Source organism: Sturnus vulgaris, chromosome Z (assembly GCF_052056855.1).
Source record: "Sturnus vulgaris isolate bStuVul1 chromosome Z, bStuVul1.hap1, whole genome shotgun sequence".
In the NCBI taxonomy this organism is placed as follows: domain Eukaryota; kingdom Metazoa; phylum Chordata; class Aves; order Passeriformes; family Sturnidae; genus Sturnus; species Sturnus vulgaris.
Genome location: NC_142283.1, coordinates 39,478,179 through 39,502,992, shown reverse-complemented (window position 1 = coordinate 39,502,992; position 24,814 = coordinate 39,478,179). Strand labels below are relative to the sequence as shown.

At 40.3% G+C, this 24,814-nt stretch overlaps 2 long non-coding RNA genes across 2 annotated transcripts in view; one reads left to right on the top strand and one right to left on the bottom strand.

The window, feature by feature from the left end:
- Positions 1-13,073, bottom strand: part of LOC148219816 (uncharacterized) — a 63,610-nt gene extending 50,537 nt beyond the window's left edge. Inside the window, exon 1 of the long non-coding RNA XR_015799522.1 lies at positions 8,063-13,073. This is a non-coding gene — a long non-coding RNA (uncharacterized LOC148219816). The remainder of the gene's footprint in view (positions 1-8,062) is intronic.
- Positions 11,598-24,434, top strand: LOC148219815 (uncharacterized). Its single transcript, XR_015799523.1, has 4 exons — positions 11,598-11,643; positions 12,441-12,524; positions 15,646-15,758; positions 23,026-24,434. It is a non-coding gene; the product is annotated as an uncharacterized LOC148219815 (long non-coding RNA).
- Positions 24,435-24,814: the final 380 nt, after the last annotated feature.

Below are 24,814 nucleotides of genomic sequence, written 5' to 3'. Positions count from 1 at the left end.
TCATTAAATCATCCAATTTAGTCTGTGCGTCCTCATGTTCTTTTCTGTTGGTTTTTTTTTTTGTTGGTTTGTTTTATTTTTTTTCCATAAATTCTGGAAGCATCTGGATTTGTTCCTTAGCAACACTTTTTAGTTTGCCATTTGCTTTTATTCAGCTCTCCAAAGAGTGCTTTTAAAACTGTAGTAAGGTTGGCCATTTTAGAGAAGCAGCTTTTATTTTTCCTCTTGAATGAATGGTGAGATCATGTCCAGATATCACAGCCTGACAGAAACATTCTCCAGTATATTAAAAACTGTCCTTGAAACAATGAAATACTTTTAAACTGAGATAATAGGTGAATTACTGGCAACAATACTGATAACTTTGTCTATTGTGCTTCGGAAGGGCACAAGAGGAAAAGGACAGCTAATAACTTAATGTTCTGTATAGAACATTAATTTTGACTAAACGAAAGCTGAGACATTTATCTGAGCCTCCAAAGTTACTTCTTATCTTGTTCGTATATATCTAGCACCTAGCTTTGCCTACCCACACACAGAGGGCAGTCTAGTTATCCAGCACATCTCACAGTGGTGCTTAGATATTCCTGCATTCTGGTAAATACCAAATCAACAGCACAGATTTTACATGTAATGTAAAGTAAATAATTTGAGATTGCCCCCTTTAGACACAAAAGGTACCACAAAATATACATCACCCATACAAATAGTGAAAGACCTCCCAAATAATTCCGGGTCAATATGTTGATGCCTCTCTCTGTACTTTGCAGTTCCACCCTTCATCACACAAAGAGCTCTACACTGTTTCAAAGGTGAGTTTTTTCCACAGCATGCTCAGACAATGGTAAACCTGACTCTTTTAAGTTAATTTATAGTGAAATAATAAAACAGAGCAGAACAAAGAGTGCTACAATGGAAAAATAGTGCCAGCAGAAGTCTGTTCACCCATTAACTTCTGTGGAAAGGCCCTGAGACATACAATGGGCTCCAGATTAAACAGAGATTCTGTGCCTGCTCACTCACTGCCCAGAGTCCCCGAAATATACAGTGCTCTCTTTGCTTCCTGGCACTCTTCCAAGTTTAATGGGTGCCATGTACTACAGATTGATCAGTTTATCTATAAATAAATATATTCCAGAGAAAAAGTCCATTTTCTATATGCAGGTTTCAGCACATTTCATGATCTCAACTATTTCTGTCCAAATAAGTCCATTAACAAAACCCTGCAATAAATAGTCTCCTTGGCTAGACCCTTGTCCTAGTCTACTCCCCTTCTGTCGTTTAACCAGAACAAAAGACACTTCACATTTCTGAGGAGAGATAATAAGTTTGCTACCCACCACAAGTCTTTGTGTAGCTGCTTTGGACGTGGTTTCTGGCTGCAGTGCGGAATTTCAGGCAATGATCTCCAGCGTGACAAGGAGCAGCTATTACTGTATGCAATGTAAAATGGTTTTTGGCATCACTCTTTTGCCCCAACATACACCACAGAGAAATGCAACTGGAATTTCAACACACTTGGGGATCTATTTCTTGAATCAAACTGAAATTTAAAAAGTTGCTAAGACTGATATAAATCTTCCTTCTTTTGACACACTCTTGTCTATGAACAGAAAATCTAAAGATCCATCAGGAACTTTTAATCTACAGGGAAGCCAGGATGAAACCATCTTGGAGGACATTTGACAACACTTAGCTTGTTTTTTCTGTTGAATCTCTGATGTTCATGCGCACAAGTCTCAGCCTTGCCCCCAGGGCAGCTATTAATATGGTCAGCATTGGGATCAATAGTAGCAGCAGAAGGGCCAGAATAGAGTTGTTAACAGCCAGATCTGTGACATGTGTTACCTGTTAGGAGGTCCTGTGACAGGTATCAGCCCTGCTAAAGAGAGATAAGGTGTATCATACCATCATCTGACACAGCACAGCACAGACACAGCCCAGTGTCAATGCTGAGCACTCACTCAGAAGATAAGCAAAATGGAACAGAGACACAAACTGGATAGATATCCAGCATTATGTCTTCTTTTCTGCCCCTACAGTAGATACCTTTATCAGCTTTCCCAGAGTTTGCACTTTGCATTATCAGTTTCCAAGAGCTCTTGCACTTCAGTGGAATAATAATTATAACTCCTCTCGCTCAAACAGAATTCACTGCCTCTGAGATATCTCACTTAAAATTACAGAACTTAATGGTGCAGTCTTGGTTTTGTTCCCTCTTAAGACCTGGGCTTTCATATTCTTCAGAAAGACACTTGGTGGCACTCATTCAACATCTTTTTTACTTCACATACCACAGATTCTCTGGGTTAACCTAAAAACATGGGAAAATTCCCCTTAGTAAGTGTATCCTATGAACTCTGTAACTAAGACCTACTTTTGCAGTCATTACTCACTTTTCGACTTAATCATTAATGACGCAAAGAAATACTTCATTTTTTGTTAAAAAAAACCCCTAAAGATCACTTTGTGATAGTAAACTGATCACTAAATTTGAGCTGAGATGTTTTTGCCTACCAGTTACTTTGCAGAATCTTCATGTTTTTGCTTTGATGGATACTTAAAATTTACTTCCCGTGTAAAGTGCAAATTCTTTGTCCCTTAACATCACTTCAACTTGCATACAGCTCTTCGAAAACAAACAAGAGAAACACACCCCGACTGAACCATCTGGTGACCAGAACAGTTACTCAAAGACAACTGCAAAGGAGGTAAAGGGTTTCACTGGCAGTACCCTGTAGTTCTTCTAATTTATACTTCTGAGTGACAGCCATTTGCAACCCAATATTTAATATTCACGTTTTAAGAAAGACAAAGGGGAGCCAGCAGCAGCCTGACCCATTTAGATTAACAAATACCTACAATCTCTCTATAAAACCCAGCTTTTCCAGGAAGTACCCTAGTAGTTCCTCATGGACAGTACCCTAAAGTGCCGCCAAGGACCATAGCCTTATCACAGACACCTGGCAGTTACTCTTATCAAGGCTGCTGAAAGATCTGACAGCCAGGAGGGGATTTATTTATTTATTACCCTTAACAGCAGGACAGTATGACATTAGCTAAGGATAATCTAACACGGTTAGATATCCCAAAGCTTGGCTGAAGGTGCCTCCTTTGTGGGAGGGGGAAGATCATGCCCAGATGTCCCTGCAACTCTCCACTTACCACACTCAAAATAAAATTTCTGCGAAACAGATTACAAATAGGTCAGTGGCCACTCAGTGGAAATACGTTAAAGCAGTGGAGCACAGCTAAGCGCATTCTCAAAGCACAGATAATGCTCTCACCACCAGTGTAAGTGGCCTTCCGCTAGAACAGAAACAAGGGTCATTGCCTATCCCCACCATCCTTCAACGGCAGCCAGAAGAGTGACCCACAGCTGTTACTCCACGGTCACAGTGACCACAGAGCTCGATTACTCCGTGGACGCCCATTGGTCCCAAACCTATGAAATCCATGCTGCTGGGAAACTCCTTTCCCAGCAGTTTTGCTTTTGTTCCAAGTTTCACCAGCTGTACCAGGGAAAGCTTTAACTTTTTCGGACAAAGTGACCATGCCATTATCTTCATGTACTTGAATGCAATTTCTTTGTATACTCAGTAGAGTTTACATACTTGAGGAAATGCTTTGCTGACAAGTTCCATCGTTGTCTAGTAATCTTTATTAAAACCCAGGAGGCTTTTCAATGCAAGCAAAGTTTTTTGCACGTTAAAAGATGTGCACTCAAGGCAATTTTTTTTATTTCAGTACATTTTACTTCTGGCCTTTCTAGAAAGAGTATTATATTTTAAAATGTGAGAATATTATTTTCCCCCTTTCCAGACATTTGTGCAGCTAAAGGTCTTTTCCTCTAATATTCTTCTAAGAAGAGTGAAAGACAACCCATTGTTTTAGCAAAAACACAGGGAGACAAAGCATAATCCAGAAGTGAGTTACAATTAATCAGCTGAATATCATACTGAGCACTATTTGACCACATTAAGAACATCCAATACAAAGCACTTACATGTGCTCTTCACACCAAGCCAGTATTCAGCGTATGCTGTGTCAGACGTGTTTTGTCACCATAATCATACAGCCTTTCCCACACCAGGTGCCAGAGCATGAGCCACAAAGGGCAGAGCCTCTCCAAAACGCTTTGATGACCTGTCCCTTACAGGAAGGTGGGGCTGCATTTTACAGAAATGCAAACAGCGCCATTTCTGTGAATTCTAGGCACTTCGTATTTCATTACGGTTGTTATTTGCTTTGTCAAAGGTTCGTTAATGGGAGGAATAGGGAAGAATAACGGGAAGTCGAGTGAACGCCAGTCCCGGGGAAGGTCAGGGCAGTAGGCGAGCAGGCAGCGGGGCGGTTCAGCCCGGTGCCGTGTCCGTGTCCGTGTCCGTGTCCGTGTCCGTGTCCGTGTCCGTGTCCGTGTCCGCACACTGCCCAGCGGGTGGTGCTGCGGCCACAGGCTGCGTGGAGGCCCGGCCCGACCAGCCGCGCTCCGCGGGCCCGCCGCCCCGCATCGCCGCATCCTCGCATCCCTCCAGCCTCACATCCCCGCCGCCCCGCATCCCTGCATCCCCCCATCCCCGCCGCCCCACATCCTCAAATTCCCGCTGCCCCGCTGCCCCGCATCCCCGCATTCCCGCTGCCCCGGCTCCGAGTCCCGCGGCCGGCCGGCACCGGGGAGCCGCGGCTGCGGCTGCTGCGCTCCGAAGGGTTAAAAAGCTTCGAGCCCCATGCGTGGGAGGGGTCGGGGCAGTGTAGGGAGAAACGCAGAGAAAGTAGGTCAGCTGCTCCCAGCGGCGGAGCGGGACGGGATGGGATGGGACGGGACCGGGAGGCAGGGGCGGCGGGGGCTCTCTCCTGCCGGGGGCTGCAGGCGCTCCCGCCCTGACTCCAGGCGCCTGCAATTTGCTCCCGGCCATTAGCAGGTACTCATAGTATTTACAACCCGATAACTCTACCGCTAGGTACACATTTGTATTTTGGTAAATACACAGACACATTCAAGGAATTTCGGAGGGGGAGGGGGGAAAAGGGGGAGGGGGGAGGAGGGGAGGGAAGGGCGCTGGAAATTAAAAGTGAAGCACAATTTGAAACTCTGCCTACACCACAGCTTTTATAATCAGCTTGTGACATGCTTGGCACTAAACACTGTTTATGTCCACAATTAATGCAGTTAATACTAGGTTAGTAACTGTGGCAGCCAGCCACGTGCATCGCCTGGCACATGGGTGCCTGCTCCCAGCCGAAGAGGCAGGCTTTGCTCTTCAGTGCACGCAGCCAGGCCAGTTCAAGCACATCTGGAGCCAGTTTAACTAGGGCCTCCCTCCAATGCAGTACTTACCATTGCCAGTGTGTTCTTTCACACAAAACGCTAAAAAAAGGGGAGAAGGAATTAGGACAAAAATGGGAGTGAGAGAAGATTAAAAAAGGGGAGTGCAAGGCTCTTTCCAGTAAAAGCCACCCTGTCGCACCTGGCTTCAGAGCCTGCCTGAACAAGACCCAGCATCAGGGAGCCCCTAATGGGGCCTCCAGAACCAGTTTGACCAGTTCCTGTTTCTCGTATCTCTCCATGAAGTTGGACATCTCAGCGAGCATTACACACCTGTAGCTGCTGCTAGTCATCTGTCGTCCCCACCTGATGAAGAGAAGTGGCTCCTCTTAATAAAAGGTGGTTTACCTAAGGACTGTACACCTACCAATCACAAGCATGCAATCCCAAGTAAAGTTTTACAAAAAAGTCTTTCTCAAGACAGTCACCATGTTGTGATGGGGAGATTTTATGAGCTGGTTGCAAAAATTCATTTGTACTTTTTGGGTGGGAGGTGAGGTTTTTAAACAGAATTTTTACAAAGCTCGAAAGCTCTAGCAAGACTTCTGGATCAAGTTCAGGGCTTCCTTGGGAAATCCAGTATCTTCAAACTGCATCTATGTCAAGGCATACACCTACAGACCTGCTCACTGATACACCAGGCACACTGGCAGCATGACCTGTTTTCCTTTTGTGGCCACTTACGGTGAGAGCAGAATATACCTGAGAATCGGTCACGCGTAAAGCAACGTCACTATCATCGGTCACGTGTTTGCTCACTTATCTGCTCCCCAAGGAGAGGAGTGTTTGTTTTGAGATTTTACATGCCTCTAAATATTTATTCCAGTAATGTCAAGGTCAAAGCAAGGTGTTCTTCACTTGCGGTAGGAGCTGGTGTAATCTGAGATAAGGTCCCAAAGGACAGTCGCAGCTTGGCCATCGAACACAAATGCATTCTGCACAGACACACAGCAGCCTCCACCTGGAGGGCTACCTCATGTTAGAAGAACATCCCTGTCAACCTTCATGCTATAACCCAGCCCTTCACACAATCTGAAATGACTTGTCATATCAATTTCCGCTTTCCTTGGCATGGTAGCATTAGAGACAAATTCTGTATCTCATTTCTATTCGAAACAAGTCCACAACTACTAGAGTCATAGCTTCTTCAGTAATATTTTAATCAAAATTATTGGTATTCTCTTACTTTTTGCTGAGCAAAAGGGATAATTCCGCTTGTTTTGGTTTTGGTTTTGTTTGGGGTTTTTTAATTAAGCTACAAATTCACTAAAGGAAATTAATACTTCACAGGATACAAAGAATACAAAAGACCACATGTGTTTACTGTTACTGTTCTCCAGACGTCTTTCCTTTATTGCATTCTTAGTCACCCATTACTCCTTTTTCACCTGCTGCAAGCTATAAGCAAGAGGGTAGCAAATACAAGGCAACACATGCTTTAAATTGTGCTATTCTTTCCTGTTTGAAGGTTTTAGAAGTAACTTCAATGCACATGCCTCCAAAATGCTCCAAGAAACCCCAAATAATTGTCTTCTTAGCAGAAAAAAACCCCACTGAAAATTATCTTTAGCCGAGATACTTTCAATTTAGTCATGCTTAAATATCACAGAATTAACACTGCATATAGACAACAAAAGGGTCACACACTCATCAGCAATTAAAAAATAATCATCTAGCAATGCAAAAATGCAAATGTATGAAAAAGGATTGTGTCCAAACAATGCAAGGATTATGAGCAAAGAAACTTCTATGCCCATTGAAGGGAAATGGCATCCTATGCAGTCTGCAATCATTGGGTATACTAGAGAGATATTTTATCTCCTAAATTATGAAGAAGGGGGATTAGTTAGAGTCCCTGTTCATTGCTGAGTAAAACTTTTCACTATTTTTTCATCAATGCAAACTTGTGTTTAGGAAGATAGGATGGTGTATGAGAAATATTCCCTCTCCCTGCTGTTGAGCTCCTCACTATATCAGATGGGGAGACTTCCCCTGTTTCAAATGTCTTTTCTATCCATTTGCCTACTGGGGATAATTAGAGTGTTTAAGCTTAGTGCATAGCCCCCACTTCTGGGGACAAGGAGAGGCTGACCAAAGCCAATAGAGCTAACATTATTTAGTGGATTTATAAGTAGAATTCCTTGGACTCACTGCTATTCATCATATATTTTAAAACTTCTAAGATGGAATTGCAAGGCTGAGAATGGACATGGAGTACACTTGGTCTTATCACTGAAATCACTGTGTGTCAATTATCGTGTCCACAACAATGAAGTTAGTCTTCTACATATAGCTGGAGGGCACAGATTGCCACTGTAGCCCTCTTGGATAACTCCTTGCGGGAAGAAATGTTTCAGAAGCCCTGGTTTCAATACAGTGGTGAAGACTATGGAAGTAATGACAATCAATTGGCAGAGAGGTCATCTTAATTTATAGTGAAATCTAGGAGGAAGTCTGATGCATTTGCATGCTCTCTGCCCTTTTCTCTCTGCTTTGCTTCTTAGCAGCATGTTCAGGAAGAGTCAAAGAGTGGGAGAGTGAGCTGAAGGACACCTAGGCAATGGTCAGAGGAACTGGAATGTAAAAATGGAAGGCAAACAACGCCACCACTCACAGGCAGATATCAGACCCATGAGCAGCTATCAGCCCTCAGAATAAGCACTGCCTGTTGTAGCCAGTGCACAGTCAAACCATATTTTACCAGCTGAAAGAGGAAGAAAGGAGAATTTTACTCACTTTCTGCTTCTTCATCCTGTTTCTTCAGATATGCAGGAGTTACGAGAGAAAGGGATAAGGCAGTCTTTGACCCACAGTACAGAATAATTGCCCTGTAAGTTACAGTTGCAACTGAGTTCTGCTGTTCATCCTGAGGAGTAGAGCTAACTAAAATGTGTGCCTTCAATCATTTGTTGACTAACCCAGTCTTTGTGGCCAACTCATGCACGTTCCACTGCAAATGCTTTTGATAATGCTGCTATAAAGGCTTGTGAATATCAGTGTAGAAGGGCAAAATATTTTGAGCTGCTCAGCTTCACTTTATAAATATTTTTGGAAGCCACCAGTGTGAAATGCTCCATTCACATTCAGCACTGAAAAAAATAATGGCTTCTTCTAAAACAAAGACACATCTGTCAGTGCAGCAGAGTATATGAATTTACATAATCTGCAGCACAGAAAAAGTACTTTCTCAAACAAATTAAGTCAAAGCAGGCAGAGAAAGAACAGCATGAAGCTCTCTATGCAATGTCAACAATAATTAACAGAGTACTTTATAGTCTGCCAGTGCTTCTCGTGAATAAGGTACTCTCAGACATTTGGTATGAAAAGGCTGCCCTCCTGTTTCTCTGCTGCAACCCAAAGCTGCAAGTCTTCACCCTTACTGCCTAGCCTATCATTAACTTTTAAATATTGTATGCCACCCAACATTTCCCCTTAGAAGGACAAAGGACAGAGGGCATGAAGATTGCAACTGCTGCAGGGATTCATGGGGTTTACTTTGCCATGCCATACTAGGAAATTCAGGGAGTTTGCTTCTTTCTCAGATGCATAAAAAAAAAAATTAAAACAAACAAACAAACAAAAGAACCCAAACAAACTCAAACGCATTACCCCATGCACAGAACTTGTTAATTCCTTTATTCCTCAGTTTCTCTGTTGATACCTTGGGAGAAGGCAGCTTTCTTGCTTCCCTCACATATGCATAAAACATTTGGAAGTTTTCTTCAATTCCTTCTGATTCTCCAGGGACACAGACTGCAGACATTTTGAGTCATGGAGTCTCTTCTCTTAGGCTGCCCATGCACAAAATGCAGAACTGTTGTTAGCCTGCTTTTGTGCACAGAATACTATTGTATTGCTCCTGTACCTCTGATTTAATCATACTGCCTTTGCATGTACTTACAGATTAAATTTCCAGTATTGCCACAGAATGAGACACTCCTGACATCTTTCTCTCTTTACAAATGGTAAAACTGAAGCCTTGCCTAGAGCAATAGGATTTCCACAAGTTTTTTCCTTATAGACTAATTTTGACTGATTTCTTCCACGTGTAAGAGTGCTCAGAAGGTTGTCAGGGAGACAACTGTTGACACAGCTTTACCCTGGTATTTGAAGGGCTTGGGCAGTTGAGTGCTTTTCAGCAGATTGTGCATTCACGCAGATGCAAGCACATTGGCAAACTACAGACCTGACTTTTTCATTTGCTGGTCTGAGCTCACGAGCAAGCACTGCCTCCAAACTACAGCTATAAGAGGAGGCCAGCATACCTCAGCCAGTGTTATTTGAACTGGTTTAAGCAACAGAAAAAACCTGGTGACCAAAAGTCAAGTGCAGTCAGTGTGAGACACAGGACTTATATGGAAGGTTGGCCTGCACTGTGTATATTGCTGCTAGTAACACAGCCGGTTGTTTAAACTCATCCAGACCAATATAAAACACTGTAATAATGCTTCTCTGATGCCAGCATCCTTTGTAAAGTGCAGCCTTGAGCCCAGAAATTCCCATCAGCCTGCAGTCTGTGTCATTGCCTCCAACTCCTCTGTGGATCTCAGTGCTTTCTTCCTTTCCTTCCTGCAAGTTGTGACAAAATTAAATCAAAACCAGCCATCACGTTCCCTGAATTGGTGTAAAGGTTGAAAACAAGTATAATAAACTTTGCACTGACTGTGGCTAATTAGCACACAGGCAATCATTTATGATTAAGCCATATAAAATGTTTGTTATTAGCACAAGAGCTGAATGCTGCAGTACACAGCAAAGGTCCAGGGCACAGAGAAGTTAAGTGACTTGCTCGGTTTGATGCAGCAATTCAGTGACAGAGGTAGAAATAGTCCACTCAGTTTTCTCTCTCAAAACAGGTCTAATCTCTAGATCATACTTTGATCTCCCTTTAGCAGCAGAAAATAAAACCCCTCTGTTCACGGTATAAGTCTTTACAGAAATTACTTTCAAGTTACAGACTCACCATTATCACATCACTGCAAGATCAAACAAAGAGAGGGGCAGTAGGAGAGGAAAAGAAGGGTTACTTTGTGTCATTTACTTCTACAGTCTGCTCAACAAAGCCAAAGAGGAAAAACAATTTTTTTTTTCAGACAGATGTCTTTTACAGCACATCAAACACTTCTCATGGGCGTATGTCAGAGACATTTTACTACAAAGGCTTTGTCCTTTGCATTCACAGCAGCCCGGATGTTTATCAGGATTTTCCATTCCCTAAATTCAAGATCACACTGGGATCTGTGTTAAGATGGCAGCAGAAGTACATCAACAAAGTCCAAAGTACAAAGTCTTAGTAAAAAGAAAGCACTGACACAACTTGTTCCTGCACTAAGGCTGTAGTGGGGGAGTTCCTGCCATCTCTAAAGGAATGTCTGGAGAAGGAAACAAACTATTTTCAATGCACTGGCTTGGAAAAAGTCAGTATGAGGGAACAATTGTCTTTCCTAATGGATTTACTTCTAGTAAATGTTTAAGTCCTTCATGCAAGGCATGTGACCACAATATCACGAAGACAACATCCCCTTATTTACTAAATAACCTCTCATGCACATATTGTGCTCTCAGTGTGCCTGCAGCAATCCTCTGATTTGTTTATTCATAAGGGCAGTTTGTAATTCTTTAAGTTATCTAGTACAACAAAGAGCATTACACACAGAGACAAACTAAATTTTACATTGCTACATACTCTTTCTATCTTAGGCCAAGACTCAACAACATTTTGCATTTCCCCTCTCCTGACCGCATGCTCTGGTGTGCATAATCTCAGTCTACAAATTACTACAGGATCCTTCACAAAATTCATGCATCCTTCCTTGGTGAGGTGTTCTTCTTTCTAGGAACAAACCATGTCAGTGAGTGTTGCTCTAAGGCAGTACTCCCAGCCTCTCTGCCAGTAGAATGGCACATGCTCCCCCAGCAAGCTGATCTGCTCCACTCCCTGGGAATGGTAATACCTGACGGTTTCTGAATCACCAAGACACATCAGCAACAGTAGAAGCACCTGTCCCCAAACCTGATACTTTACTCTTTTCACCTAAGATGACACTGAGCTTCCACAAGACATTCTGTTCTCTGGCATCTCCATAGATTTAAATGCCTCACTTGAGAGGAAATTTCATTGTAAGCCAGAAGGACAGCATGGTCCAACATTTACTGCAGAAGAAGAGCATAGGCAGAAATAGCAGAAATGTCTGAGGTCCCTTCTTTTGCTTCTGTTTGGGATATTTAAAAAATCTCATAATTCTTCTCTATGCCAATTCTCTTGTAGGTTGAAATTAACTGTTTTCCTATTTTGGTGGTCCTAGTTTCTCAAGAAGGTAAGACATCAGGCAATCCTATACCTTACTGTCTGCCTATCACCACTGCTACTGTATAGTCTCACACAGCATTTGTGCATTGCCCTTGCATTCACCAGCAAGGAATAAACAGATCTGTCCATCAGGCTCCAGCAAATGTGTATCTGCAGAGAAGGGAACTCATGTCTATTGCTAGTAGCAGTAACTCCTTGCCCAGTGAGTATGAGCAGCCTCTCTCTTCATTTTAAACCAAATGGCTTTGGTTGTCTCTCAGAGATGTGAGTGAATGGATGTGCTGCCCCAAAAATCCCACCTCTCAGATCATACACTACTTATGTGAAAACAGTGGGTAAGCTTCTGGCAGTTTTTCCTGTTTAAAATGGGTTGGGGAAAAGCAGCATGTAATTTTCTGGCAGCAACACTGGAACAGTAAAACTAATGAGTCCCCACAGCTATTCCCACCTGTCTAAGAGCAATGTATATATATGAGATATATAACCACCCATGAATCTATCTGTGATGTTAACTCAAACTATTAAAAAAAAAACAAAAAACCCCACCCCGGACTTTCCTTCATAGGAAAAAGGGTGTAAAGGAGCAGGTGGAAATTTCACCTGTTTTGACATCTCACTTAAGTTGGATCTAAACTCCTTCTGTAGAAGGAAATAAAAGCAGGACAGATGTGTCCTGCAGCATCAACCCAAGGGTGATACTGACCAGAGATACTGTACTACTTGAATATGGAGCAAGACGAGGGTGAGTCAGCAGAAGATGTTTGTCTTCTATCCAGAGTCCTAAAATTTGTCTGTCTGTTACAGGAAATTACACTAATACTGAATCACAGTTCTGTACACATCATCATCCTGTACAGATGTTTTTCATGGTGAGGAAGCTGTTGTTAGGTAGGTTTTACAATTTTATGCAATAATTTTATTTCAAAATGTGTCCTAGAGCATCTAGTTTTTCTTGTGCAAGAAAGTATCTGCAGTATTTATGATTTCTATTCTCTCTAGTAAAAACTGACCAAGACACTCCAAGAATAGGTGCAACAACCTTTCCACATCCTACTTGGAAAAGACAAATCATTTGCAATTATTCTCTAACAAAACACACAGAAGAGAGGATGAAAGAGGTGGAAAGGATCAGTGGAATGTTCATAAAATGGAGATTTATCTCATGACAAATGCACTAGGATTGCCTGGGATTTTTCTGAGATATTTTAAATTATTTTCCATATTATATTTTTTGTCAGTGGACATATCTTCACAAGGAATATACTAATTTAACAGTACTTCCATTTTGCTTAGAATAGGCAAGCTTTCTGGGCTCCATAAACTTTTTAAAAAGTCTTGGGGAATAACTGTTAAAAAAAGTCCCAAAGCTTCTAGAAGTTGACAGGGAATTAAATCAACTCATCTGTAGCAAAACATGTTTAAAATTTATCTCTTTTAATAGCTATTAAATGTTGACAGTGCAGTAAAGAGATATGCTGATAATAGAAAAATCATCTCTTTTGCAAATAGTAAGAGTAATGAGGCATTATTGCATAAGGGAAAAAAGTAGAAAAGCATTTCATCCTGGATACTCTTTCCCCTCAGACAATACAGCCTTTGGCAAACTGATTTTATCGAGGTCTTTAAATAGTGAAGTTTCAAAACAAAAGATTGTGTAAAAAAGATTTGAAGAAGATATATTTATAATTAATGATGGAGCTTGGAAGAAGTCCAACAATGAAAGCAATTCTTGTTTTCTAACCTGGAGAGCAAGCTTTCTATAAACACACAGTAAAGATTACCCCAGTAAAGAAGCAAAGTGATGAAGTAAATCAGGATACACATACCATACTTGAAAATGTTTCAGACTTTCAGATATTCTCAACCAAGATGTAAGCTATCTACCACAGATAGATTCAGGATGTAACATCAGTGGAAGTCGGTGGAGACAACATTGCTGCTACATCAAAACCAGCTCCAAATGATCCTGCTTCTTTTCATAGCTGCTTCTGGGTGGAAACAGTTCTACTATCTTTTCAGTAGCCCATAGTCAACATTGCATAAAGTGAAGCAGCTGAATTGCAGTTGTTCTTTTAGTGTTTAGTGTTTCGTTCTGCTGGTGTGTGCTGTTTTTATACATTCACTGCTAGTTCTCTGATTGAGGCTTTAGCCTAAATACAGGGGGAAGGGAAAGGGGTGATTTGGTCTTTGCAAAAGCCAAACCAAAGTTGTTTCAGTTCCAGGTCCCATTTTTTCTGAACCCTGAAAGTTAAAGCATGGATCGCTTTGATAAGTGCTTCTAATTCTAGCATACCCCTATTTAAAACAAGAGGGAGGATGTGTTTTTAAAAGCTAAAACTAGTATGGCTGGAATTAAGTCTCTGAAGACATTTAGGGAGGATTCAGATAAACAATTCCATTCCTCTCCCCACCCCTTATATCTCTCATTAATTTTTATCCTATCCCTTCCTTGCTTTCTATCTCTCAGATATCGTTTGCTTCCCCTCAATTTCCAATGGAGCTTGAAATTAGATTTCCTTTACCTCCTTGCTAGTGAACAAAGCTCTGAACTGCACATCCTGGTGAAAGTTAACTTCCAGACTGAGTCACTGTACCTGAACTGGGTGAAACCACACAAAAGAAATTACTGTGTAGTCCTGTGTTCATCTCACACCATCACTATTTGACTGTTGGAAGGATAACCCTGAGTTTAGTTGGACAGAAATAGAACCACCCAATTGTAATGGTTTTAGTCTCCATTTATGACAGCAGAAATTGGGCCACACTGTTACTCAAGATAGAAACAGCACTCATTGTCACAATTTATAACTTCATCAGGAGTTAACTTGGGAGCTGCAAGCTGGCAGCAATAATTCATACATTGCTGCAAACTGTATTTTCATAATTTCTGTTGATACTGGCAAAGTGCTTGTTTTGGCTTTCTGCATGTTGCAGTCATTAGTAAAATATAACATAGCCACTCAGATATATTTAGGGGAAGGTCATTTTTATACAAATTATTATGTACTGGGAAGTTAAATAAACAACCAAGCTAAAGATATCAACAATCCCACTCCTTGATCCATGCCAAAGTGAATTTTAAACACAAATTGGTTCAATTGGAGGAAAAGTCAAGAAGAGATTATGTCAGTTGGAAGAGAGAGGACATAGCATTTCCTTTTATTTGAGCACTAACCTGGAATGCTACTCTTTGAAAATGGCTAAATATATCCATAAAGCTAGAGGTGTTCAAAGACAAGCTAGAACACACTTGGTCATTATGCCATTAGCAACATTACTCATCCTGTTCATAATAATGAAAATTCCTATTGAAACTTCACTGACCAGAAAGTACAGTATCCTGATTATTTATTAACAGCTCTTTGGAATGCGTTTCCAAGGCACAAAAGGACACTGACCTTGAAAATAGTATTTGGGTGGAAGTAAATGTCCAGGGTTTTCATTTTGCAAGTTTGTAACCATAAAAGTTACAAAACAAGTCAATTTTGAGAAGCACTCATCTTTTACGCTCATTAGATTGCAATCCAGCGATGACTGAACATGATATTTAAACAGTAGTGTTTTTGCCAATGAGTTGCATGATCAACACGAACTGCTAATGTTTTCTATTCTAAACCTTCTCAAAATGTCAAGTGTTCTTGTCAGCTGAGTGGAAGTGGCATAAAAGTAACTTTTCAAGTTGTTGTTGATGAGATACCCTTGGGAAACTCAGTACATATACTGAAATGATATTCACAATATTCTCTAATCTCCCCTGCTGCAAAAGAATTAGGATCCCAACTCACATTTCCATTGATGGTAATGTAGCACAGTCTGGGTCTTCCTTCCAAAAAAGACACTGAGCACTCTTAAATAATACAGGTCTTGTGTCCTGAATTTTCTCAAGTGGCAAGAAAATGAAAACCTAAATTAAAGAAATTCCTTTTGAAAACCTAGACCTGATAACTAACTCTGTTACAACCCTCATAATTGCAGCACTGTTAATTTTCATGTTGTTTTTCTTACACAGCAGAGCACCAGGACAGCAGAGAAATTCACAGTTGTCTGAGTCACACTGGCTGTAGCAGTTTCACAGATTTCTTCAGTTCCAGTTTCTTCTGTGGCTTGAAACATCAGAGAAAGGTAAAGAAACTGGTACATTACCAAAGGTCCTTGCCAAGGATGTGGAAAACCTGGGTTCACTCCCTGGTACTCATGGTTTTTGTGTGAACGTGTACAAGCCATACAGAACTATTTCCAATAACAAACTGAGGCAAAACTTTGGTGTGCCTGTCCAGAGGTCTCAGTCAGGTGCCTCCAGAGCTCTTCTGGCTCTCGGGGGGCACAGTTTCCCCTCCTTGATTTCACCCTATTGCAGCAGGAAGAACCACGGGCTTCTAGGCTTTTGGCCCAAACCAGTGCTGGTGATGTTTGTTACACCATTTACAGCAAAAGCCATGAATTAATTTGCTTCTAATGTTCCAATTAAGTCAAGATCATCACTGACACTATATTTCCAGTGCCATGGGTTTCACACGTTGCAGATCAATTGTTCCTCGGAGTCCCCTTTTTGACTACCAAACAAAATTTTTTTACTCAAAGTATTTCCCAAAAGTTTAGTTAGACAGATGGAAATTTATGGAATACTAGCACAAGGACTGCACACTTGTGATCAGTGTTTGGTACTTAATTCACACACCAGAGAGTCGCAGAATGGGCATATTGGAGGGGACAACAGTGGGTCATCTAGTCCAACCTCCCCACTCTAGAAGGGCCATCCTAGAGCTCATGGCACAGAATTGTGTCCAAAACGTTCTTGAATATATGAGATCTTTTCCTCAAAAGGTGCTGAAATGCCCTAAAATCTCTGTTCACTTTTTGAAAGGCAAATAGGTATTTTATGATGCTGTTTTATGAACAAGTGTCTGATTGCAGTAATAAATAGTATTTTGAACAGGGAAACTCAATTTTCAATTTTAGCACACCACAGAACTACAATGGTGCAAAGCATAAGTGTTTATAGAGATGAGCTTTCATAAACGGCACTTCATGGGTAAAGTAAAAATAAGCATAAAAATCTAAAAGCAGGGTAGAATTTGGTTTGCATTTTTATTATCTGATTTTGTATCTGCATTTTTTCACTTGACCTGTAGCAAGCATTAGTTAGGATATCAGTTCCATTAAATAAACATTTCAGAATTTGAGTGCTTTCAAATTGCTAACTGCTCATTTGTGATCATTTAGTAACACTCAGTGATGATGTCCCTATAACAAGTAATTCATGCCTAAACTGGCTTTCACACTGCTTAAATGTAAAAGTTCAAGTATGCTGGTAGAACAAGTTGGCCTCCTAAGAACATTTCAGGGTCATTTCACGTGTTTGATCACGTCTGGTCTTGTAACTGTGTTATGACACTCCTGGATCTAAAAGCCTGTTTTCACCCAGGTAATATACAGTACTGCAGCCTCATTTGCATTGTATTCACAAACTTAGCAAGCGTGTTGAAAAATGCAGAGGGATACTCAGCAGAGAGGCTAACCCACATCCAGAGATATCCAGAATGTGGGTTATGTGCAGGTGGAAGAGGTAGAAGAGTAGAGCTGCCACATCCAGGTCAATGAGATGCATCTGGGTTTTCAGCCCGTCCTTGCCTCAGCTGGCTTCCTCTGTAAACCAGGCAACGGGGCCAGTGGGTGATGCTGCTTTGCAGCTCACCCTGCAAGGAGGTAATTTTTACTGTCAGCCCCAACTGCTCACACAGTCCTGACAGTTGTAAAACCCAGAATTTTGCAATATCAACTCACTGTAATGAAGTATGAAATTAATCTTTAGAACATCACGTAAGGTAGGTTCTTTCTTAATTCCTAACAAGGATCACAAACTCCTCAACAAGGTACAGAGCCAAAAATGCAGCAAAAAACATTCTACCAGTATGAATTTTTAACCGAAACATCAGAAGCCAGGGAACTGATTAGAAGCAAGAGGCTACCTGTTTTTGTATAAAGTAATAGTAACTTTAATGCTTATAATTTTCAGGTGATTTAATTTAATCTTCACACACATCCACGATGAAGGAAACCAAAACAATTCTGTCTGTGCTACACGGGGATGACGAGGCAGCAAGAATACAGAATCTGCCCAAGGCCAGCATGAGGAGTCTGGAATGCCTGGCTGCCAGCCCCATTCTCAAAATACATCGTTCCTTTCTAGAGACAGCAGCTGTTTGTTCTCTGACAATTATAGAGCATCTAAGATTATTTCCATTGAAGTTAATAATCTGTGCAGTCCAGTGAGAACAAAATTGGGTCATAGATGTTTAAACTGGCCCAATTTCACTTAAGACTCCTGGTAAACTCATGGTTACACACAACCCTGTAATTATCAGGTTCAGTTTGGGAAGCTGAGTGGCACATGTGAAAGACTGGGGCAATAACACAAAAGCTGTGTACTGAGCTTTGTTCTGCTACAACCATGGCCAGTCTTTTGGCCAGGGCAGTTCTTGTAGACTGAAATGAAGCTCAGGGTTGCATGCACTCTCTGTTTCCTCCTATGCCATTGCAAGAGGTGTGTGGCTTTTGCAAGGAAAATCCAAGCATTTCCCCAGCCCGTGACCAATGCAGGCACCAGAGACATGAACACACAATGCCTTGGGCAAAAGGGCTTCCTCTAGGATATATGACCATCTATCTGCATTTCAGTTGTGTGATGGGCTTGTCCATCCCATGACAAAGAGGGCATTGTGAGCTTCTAGGGAAAGTGGCTCATAAGGGTGTACAGACAGGAGAGTTGTCCTGGCAAAGCAGGATCCAGATTTGAAGGCCCAGGTAGGATGTCCTTATTATGCCAAAGTCTCTTTGTGAGACTTTGGGCAAAACATAAGCATTTGAACTTTTTTCCACAGCAAAGCTGAGGATATTAATTTTTTTTTAAATGTTCTGTTCACCAAAATTTGATAATTTTAAAGCAGAAGAATTGCATTGAAGCTGATGGACAATACCTTGTGACTGCAAGAAAGACTTCAGTGCTGACTTCCATCAAGTTCCTGCACAAGCAGGACACAGAAGCCAGAAGCCATGAGCCACTGATATTTGTATATCAGGAACAGTAGCATTTAAATGAATATGATAATTTCCACGGAGGAAATCTGTCCTTATTGCTTCTTTTTTTTTTGTTTGTTTTGGTTTTGGTTTTGGTTTGGTTTTTTTTGAGCAGTGGTAGACAGAATGAAAATGGATGTAAATCTGACTGCTCATTACAAACTTCCTCCTGCTTTTTGTACCAGATTTGGCCCTTACTGTATGTTCAGAGGGCATACTGAGACACTACAGGCATTTCACTGGGGCAATCCTGAGCTGCTGTGTAACACTTTGGACATCCTTAGTCACTGAAGAAATGCAGGTACCACGAAAGGATAATTAAGCCCACCTAAGAATCTCAAAGTGTGTCAAACAGCTAACACAGAGTCTTGTATAATAATCTACAATTAGCATGTAATGCCCAAGGCACTTGCACATTGACAACATGGTTTAATCCAGTAATAAAGTAGGCTAAAATTATTATTATAGCTAATAGCATTTTTAACAGAAGTGAAACTACAGAAAAGAAGCTACAGAAGCATATTGATTTCAGCTGTGCCTCCCTGACAAGTCTGTATAGATTTTGTTATTTATGGTCCATTTTTTTCAAAAAGGACTCAAGGCAAATGTAGAAATCCCTGGCTGTATGAAATGGATGGTTGTGCATCAAAATCAGGGATTTGCATGTTTAACTGCCCATATTTGTATCCTTCTATCCAGTTTGCATATGCAAAGGCGAAGATTGTTATATTTATCAGTGCATAAATGAAAGGAGAAGAGATAAATGACCTGGTTTGCAGAGGTGCTGAGCACATGCAGTTTCCATTTATTTCAACTGGAGTGTGAAAAACAGGCCCTAAGTGACTGGCTCAACCTCACACAATGCATGATTGTCAGTGCCAGGAAGAAAACCCAGAAATCCTTCCAGTCTAATCCTCCCAGTCTAAATCCTCCTCAGTCTAAACTCTAGACACAGTCTCTCCAAGAAATAAATTTTTTTAAAAATAATAATAATAGAAATCTGTCCAATAGTCTGACCACACTCATAGTCCTATCTTAATTTGCTAAGAGAATAAAAAAAATGGGACATGAAAAACTCCTGCATAATCTTTAATGACTAGCAAATAATGCCAAGTAGGGCAAGTAAATATGTGTGAAGCATTGCTCACACACCCATCAACTTGCATGTGTGTCACAGATGGTTTTAGTGAAGAGCCAAAAAGAGAAGGAGAGAAAGGAAAAGGAAAACAAGTCCAGATAAAGAATAAGCTAGAAAATGAGACAAAGACATTCTCTGTTATCTAAAAAAAAAATAAAATCTTAAAAATGCTACAAAAATTAATGATTAAAAAAAATCACCATTCCCTTTCCTTGATAACGTGTAGGCTAATCTCTACATAAATAGAAATAACAGCCCTTTGAAATGGCAATGATTTGCTTGGAAAACATTCATTAAAAACGTCCTGCAATTATTGACTCTATCATTATTTCTTGGCAGCAGCTGAGTCTCACTGCATCTTGTGTTGTTTCTCCAATGAAAAGCAGAGCATTGTTTGGGAAAAAAACCCACAAAAACAGAAACAACAAAAAAAAAATCAGACCAAAAAAAGCCCCACAAGGACATTGTATTTGAAATATGTGCTTGGTGACATAGAGCTGATTGCCCAAAGGAATCAGGATACATATATTTGTATTATTGTACACGTGAGTAGCTTGAATCATGTACTGCTCGCTCTCTTTGTTTGGATTATGCAGCTTGGCTGGGCAGCCATCCAAAAGATTCACATTAAATTCTAGCTATATTCAGCACAAAAGTCATCTAGCATCAGAGGATCAAAGTTACATCAACCAACAGGCACTAAGGAATTGATAAGCCACTAAAATTAGGTCATCTCCTAGCAGCTGCTTTTGATGGATGAAGCAGAATTTAGCCTCAGGTTTTCTATTTAAAGATCTGTTACAGCATCTTTTCCTGCAGCTACAATGAGAACACAACAAAGTATAATGCTTCTGATTAAATGTTTAATCATTACTCTTTACTCTTCTGATTGTTTCTGCCATGGCACAGATTTACAGCACATACTATTTGCAGCTTTCCTAGCCCTTTTTAAACTGACATTAAAACAGTCAGGATTTTAAATTCCTTAGTTGAAAAACCTAATAAATTATTTTTTAAAATGTAGATAAAAATCTTTCAAAGATATTTACTTGCCACACTTAAAGAGACAGACTGTCATTTACTGGAACTGAAAATTAGTATCTAAGCAATTATCCCATCACTGTGTACTCTGGAAGAATCACCACATCACTAGGAACTGTATGAATACAGAAGTACATATCCATGCATAAGTACATGGGGGGGCCTAAGGAAATTCTTATGTTTTTATGATTTTATTTGTGGCTACTTTTTGGGAAATGATCTCATTAATCTAATTAATACATACTTTTAAAAGTACTAGCTAGTGCACTAGGCTATCTTTGGTCATTAGCGACTGGCATTATAATTGCTGGAGTAAGACATATGTCCTACTAAGACATGCTTGTGGTACCAGGGAAATACAAATAGTGCCATCATTATCACCATTAGCATCAAAACCATGACACAGCTTTAGAAGAGAGTTCAAAAGGAAATTAATAAAAAAACCTGAATTAGTTTCAAATGCATAGAATCTGCCCTTGAACTGTTCAGAAGGTTGACTGGCTGCAGCCTGTGTAAAACACTGTTGTGTCATCATTTCATAAATGAAGCTAGTGCAGGACTTCATTGTCAGGGTTTTCAATGTGACATCTCTCATGTCTGTTAAAATCACTAGAATCTTATTTAAATAACCTACTGAAAAAAGGACGGGAAAAGAAACTACATCTGTCCAATGAAAAAAACCGAAGTAAATAGTCGTCTGAACTGTTCAAGTAAAAAAATGATAGGGGAGAAAGACTGAAAAATGCAGTACATGACAATGCCACATAAGATACATAACTTTCTACAAATGACAGACAAATGCATGCTGCTCTATAGCAGTCATCCTCTGTGCTCCCTTCTGCCAGCCTTGTAAGAGGGCTGTTGCTGGAAAAGAGTCGTAAGAAGTCGAAACTCACTATCGTTTCCATTCCAAATTTGGTGTGCCCGGTCTGTATTACTTGCAAAAGCAACATTATGCACTGCAATTCAAAGCCCAGATCTAGCTTTTTCCTGCTACATACCTCTTCTTCAACAGAAAGCCTAAACTGGAGTGGAGGGGAGCGAGGGGGGGAATGTGTAATATGTAATAAGTCTGGAGTAGATAACACATCTGAAACTCTTTCTTTTCAAGAAAGAATCTTTACAGGAAGAATGCAAATGAGTTTAATTTATCAGTTCTTCTTAGTACTGTATTCTGCTTGGATCTCAAGCTAATCAGCTTTGTCTTTTGCTTGGGGCCTCAGAGAAAAAGCCAGCCAGGGAGCCAGCTTGTAGGTGCCTATCTGGCTCATGGAGTAGGACATCTGGTGAGATGGGGATGCTTTGATGCCACATAAATTTCTGACAACCTCAGCTGAAGGCTGTCTGTCATAACATCTGCTGTCTTGCTGCACTATGACCATGCTATGCATTGAGCATATCTGATATCACACTATGTAAATCTTGGGATTTCAGTTTTGTCTGACCTAAGTAGAAGTAGGACCAAAATGTCTCTTCTGTGCTCTAGCTGGCCTCCTTGGCATATCCTAAGATTAATATCCTTTCTGTTCATTTGTTTACTACAGTCACCTACTAATTACTGTGCTTAAGGCAAAACTGTCCAAAGATGCCAGAATGCAACAAGAGTTTGCTTACTTTGTGCTATTGCATCTCTGCATCAATCTAAGGAAATAAACACAACGTCCTCTATTGTGAAACACAATACCCAACACTTTTTCCACTGAAAAAAACCACATATTTTCACTAGGTCCACAAAGTTTTTTTTAACTGAGGACAGAAAAGAAGCATAGCATTTTCAGGAGAAACTGTATTATCCTGGTAAATTTTCGGGCAGTGGATCTCATTTAAAGTTAAACCAGTTACTGAATATTTTCTTCTTTCAAATTATTCTTATTCTTGACAGTGACAGACATGCATAAATGACAGTAGGAGTTTAGTTTACATAGTATACTGAGTCTGATACTAATCTCAACACAATGTAACATTACTTAACCTATGACCATACACTAAAAGTTGATTGCTCCAAAATGGACCTGAGTCACTTTTGAAAAACCCACTGGGCCAATTTATCATTTGACAGTTTGAAAAATTACTTTTTAATTAATGTTAAAAAAAAACAAACAACAACTTTCTTTTGCCTGTTTCTTTTCCTAGAATCGTTTGCTTCAACAAATCATGTGATGATCAGAATTTTGGGATAATCGAAAAAGGAAGAACAGCTGCCCTTCTCTTTTGTGCCATTACCAGCTTTATCAATTGTCAATATCCTAGAAAAGATAAATGGAGATAGAAATAAAACACCAGGAAAAAATAAATCAGTGCAGTAATTTCTCATATTTAGGGCATTTGTTCGGTATACTACAGCTCCTAGTTTTGATAAAACACTGTGTTTTTAAATATCAGATTTGTCCTTGTGATTGTGAGAAACTGTACTTTGTTAAAAAGAATGTGAGGAATTGAAAACAGATCAAATCACATTATTATGAGCTGCAGTTCTATTCACCAGGTATGAAAGCTCTAATAGTTGTAGCTCTTCTTACTTGCCCACACATGGTTGCTATGCATTACGTTCCAAAACACAAATGCACAAACCTGCTGGCAAAAGTCAGTAAGAAGAGGAAAATTGTGGTTACGCATCTTTTTAGATGAGATTACCTGTTTCTTTTAGGTCTCTTTGCCTCTGCCTATGTCAGAAGAGCTGCGCCATCCTATCTGTATCTTCTTGGAAGGGCAATATGCCCTATTTCCACTTAAAGGTTGAGGGTTTGGCAAGGAACGTTCTGATCTTCTAAGAGTGAACAAACATTGTGCAAGATCTCATTACAGAGATCCGAAGTTGCCAGCCTAAAATGCTTTACCAGGCAATCACTATTTCCTGGATATGCTTATGTACCACAAGGAGCCTGATATTTATGCAGCTTGCAGTATGCTGCACATATAAAAATCAGCTACAAGAGGGAAAAAGTGTTTATGGAAGAAGAGGTTGGTATACACTGACACATTTTGATGGGTTACTAATCTAAACAAGGCAAAGCAAAGATTAAGCTGACAGTATGAGGTTTGGTTTGTGGTCATGTGTGCTGAGGAACCAGCTGTGCCAGCTGTCTTTCAGAAAGTGTTCATGTTGTTATCCATACCCATGAACTGCACTGGAGAAGAAAACTGTGAAAAGAATAATTAGACTTACAAAATCAAGCCCTTGAACCTGTGTAAATTAAGCAATAGGATCAAGGTTTTTCTCTGACTCTTAATTGAGCCCCCCCACCACGCTCTCCAAGGTCAGTTCCTGTGGCCATGTTCAGTTATACACTTCATACCTATAGCCAAGTAAATAATATAAAACACAGCCAGATATTCTGCTGGAACTTTGACTTCTTTCAGTGAATGGGCAGTTACTCAATACTTATGTTTATCCTACTCATTCAACATGAGATCTCGGGTGTCATTTGCTGCATGCTTTTCAAACCCTAAAAGCAAAAGAGAAACTTTCTTTTTCTCAGGCTTTTATCTGGCTTCTACACCACAATATGTTCACATTGTTTCCTGTTTTAGTTTTTGTTTTCCCTTAAAATAAACCTGAATACATTTACTAAAAGTGTGATGTCATTACTAGCATTTTTAGATGCACAAAAAGATCAGTTTCAGTGAGAAAAAAAGTTAAATTTGTCCATACTGCAAGCTATTTTGTGTGGCCAGTCTGACTTGCCAGCTCCAATTCTCAGTACTCGAGAGCACTCTATATTTGCCAAATATGATTCTCACTGCCATCGGTTTCTGCCGTGAGGGTTTAGTATTTCTGCATATCAGATCAACACCTCTAAACATGGATATTCCTAAATCAAGAATCTACTGTTCTTCCTCAGCCATCTAGGTCCTTCTCTTCACCTGCTATTTCTCACCTTTTCACTGACTGCATTGCACCAAAGCTGCCATCTTCCCCTCC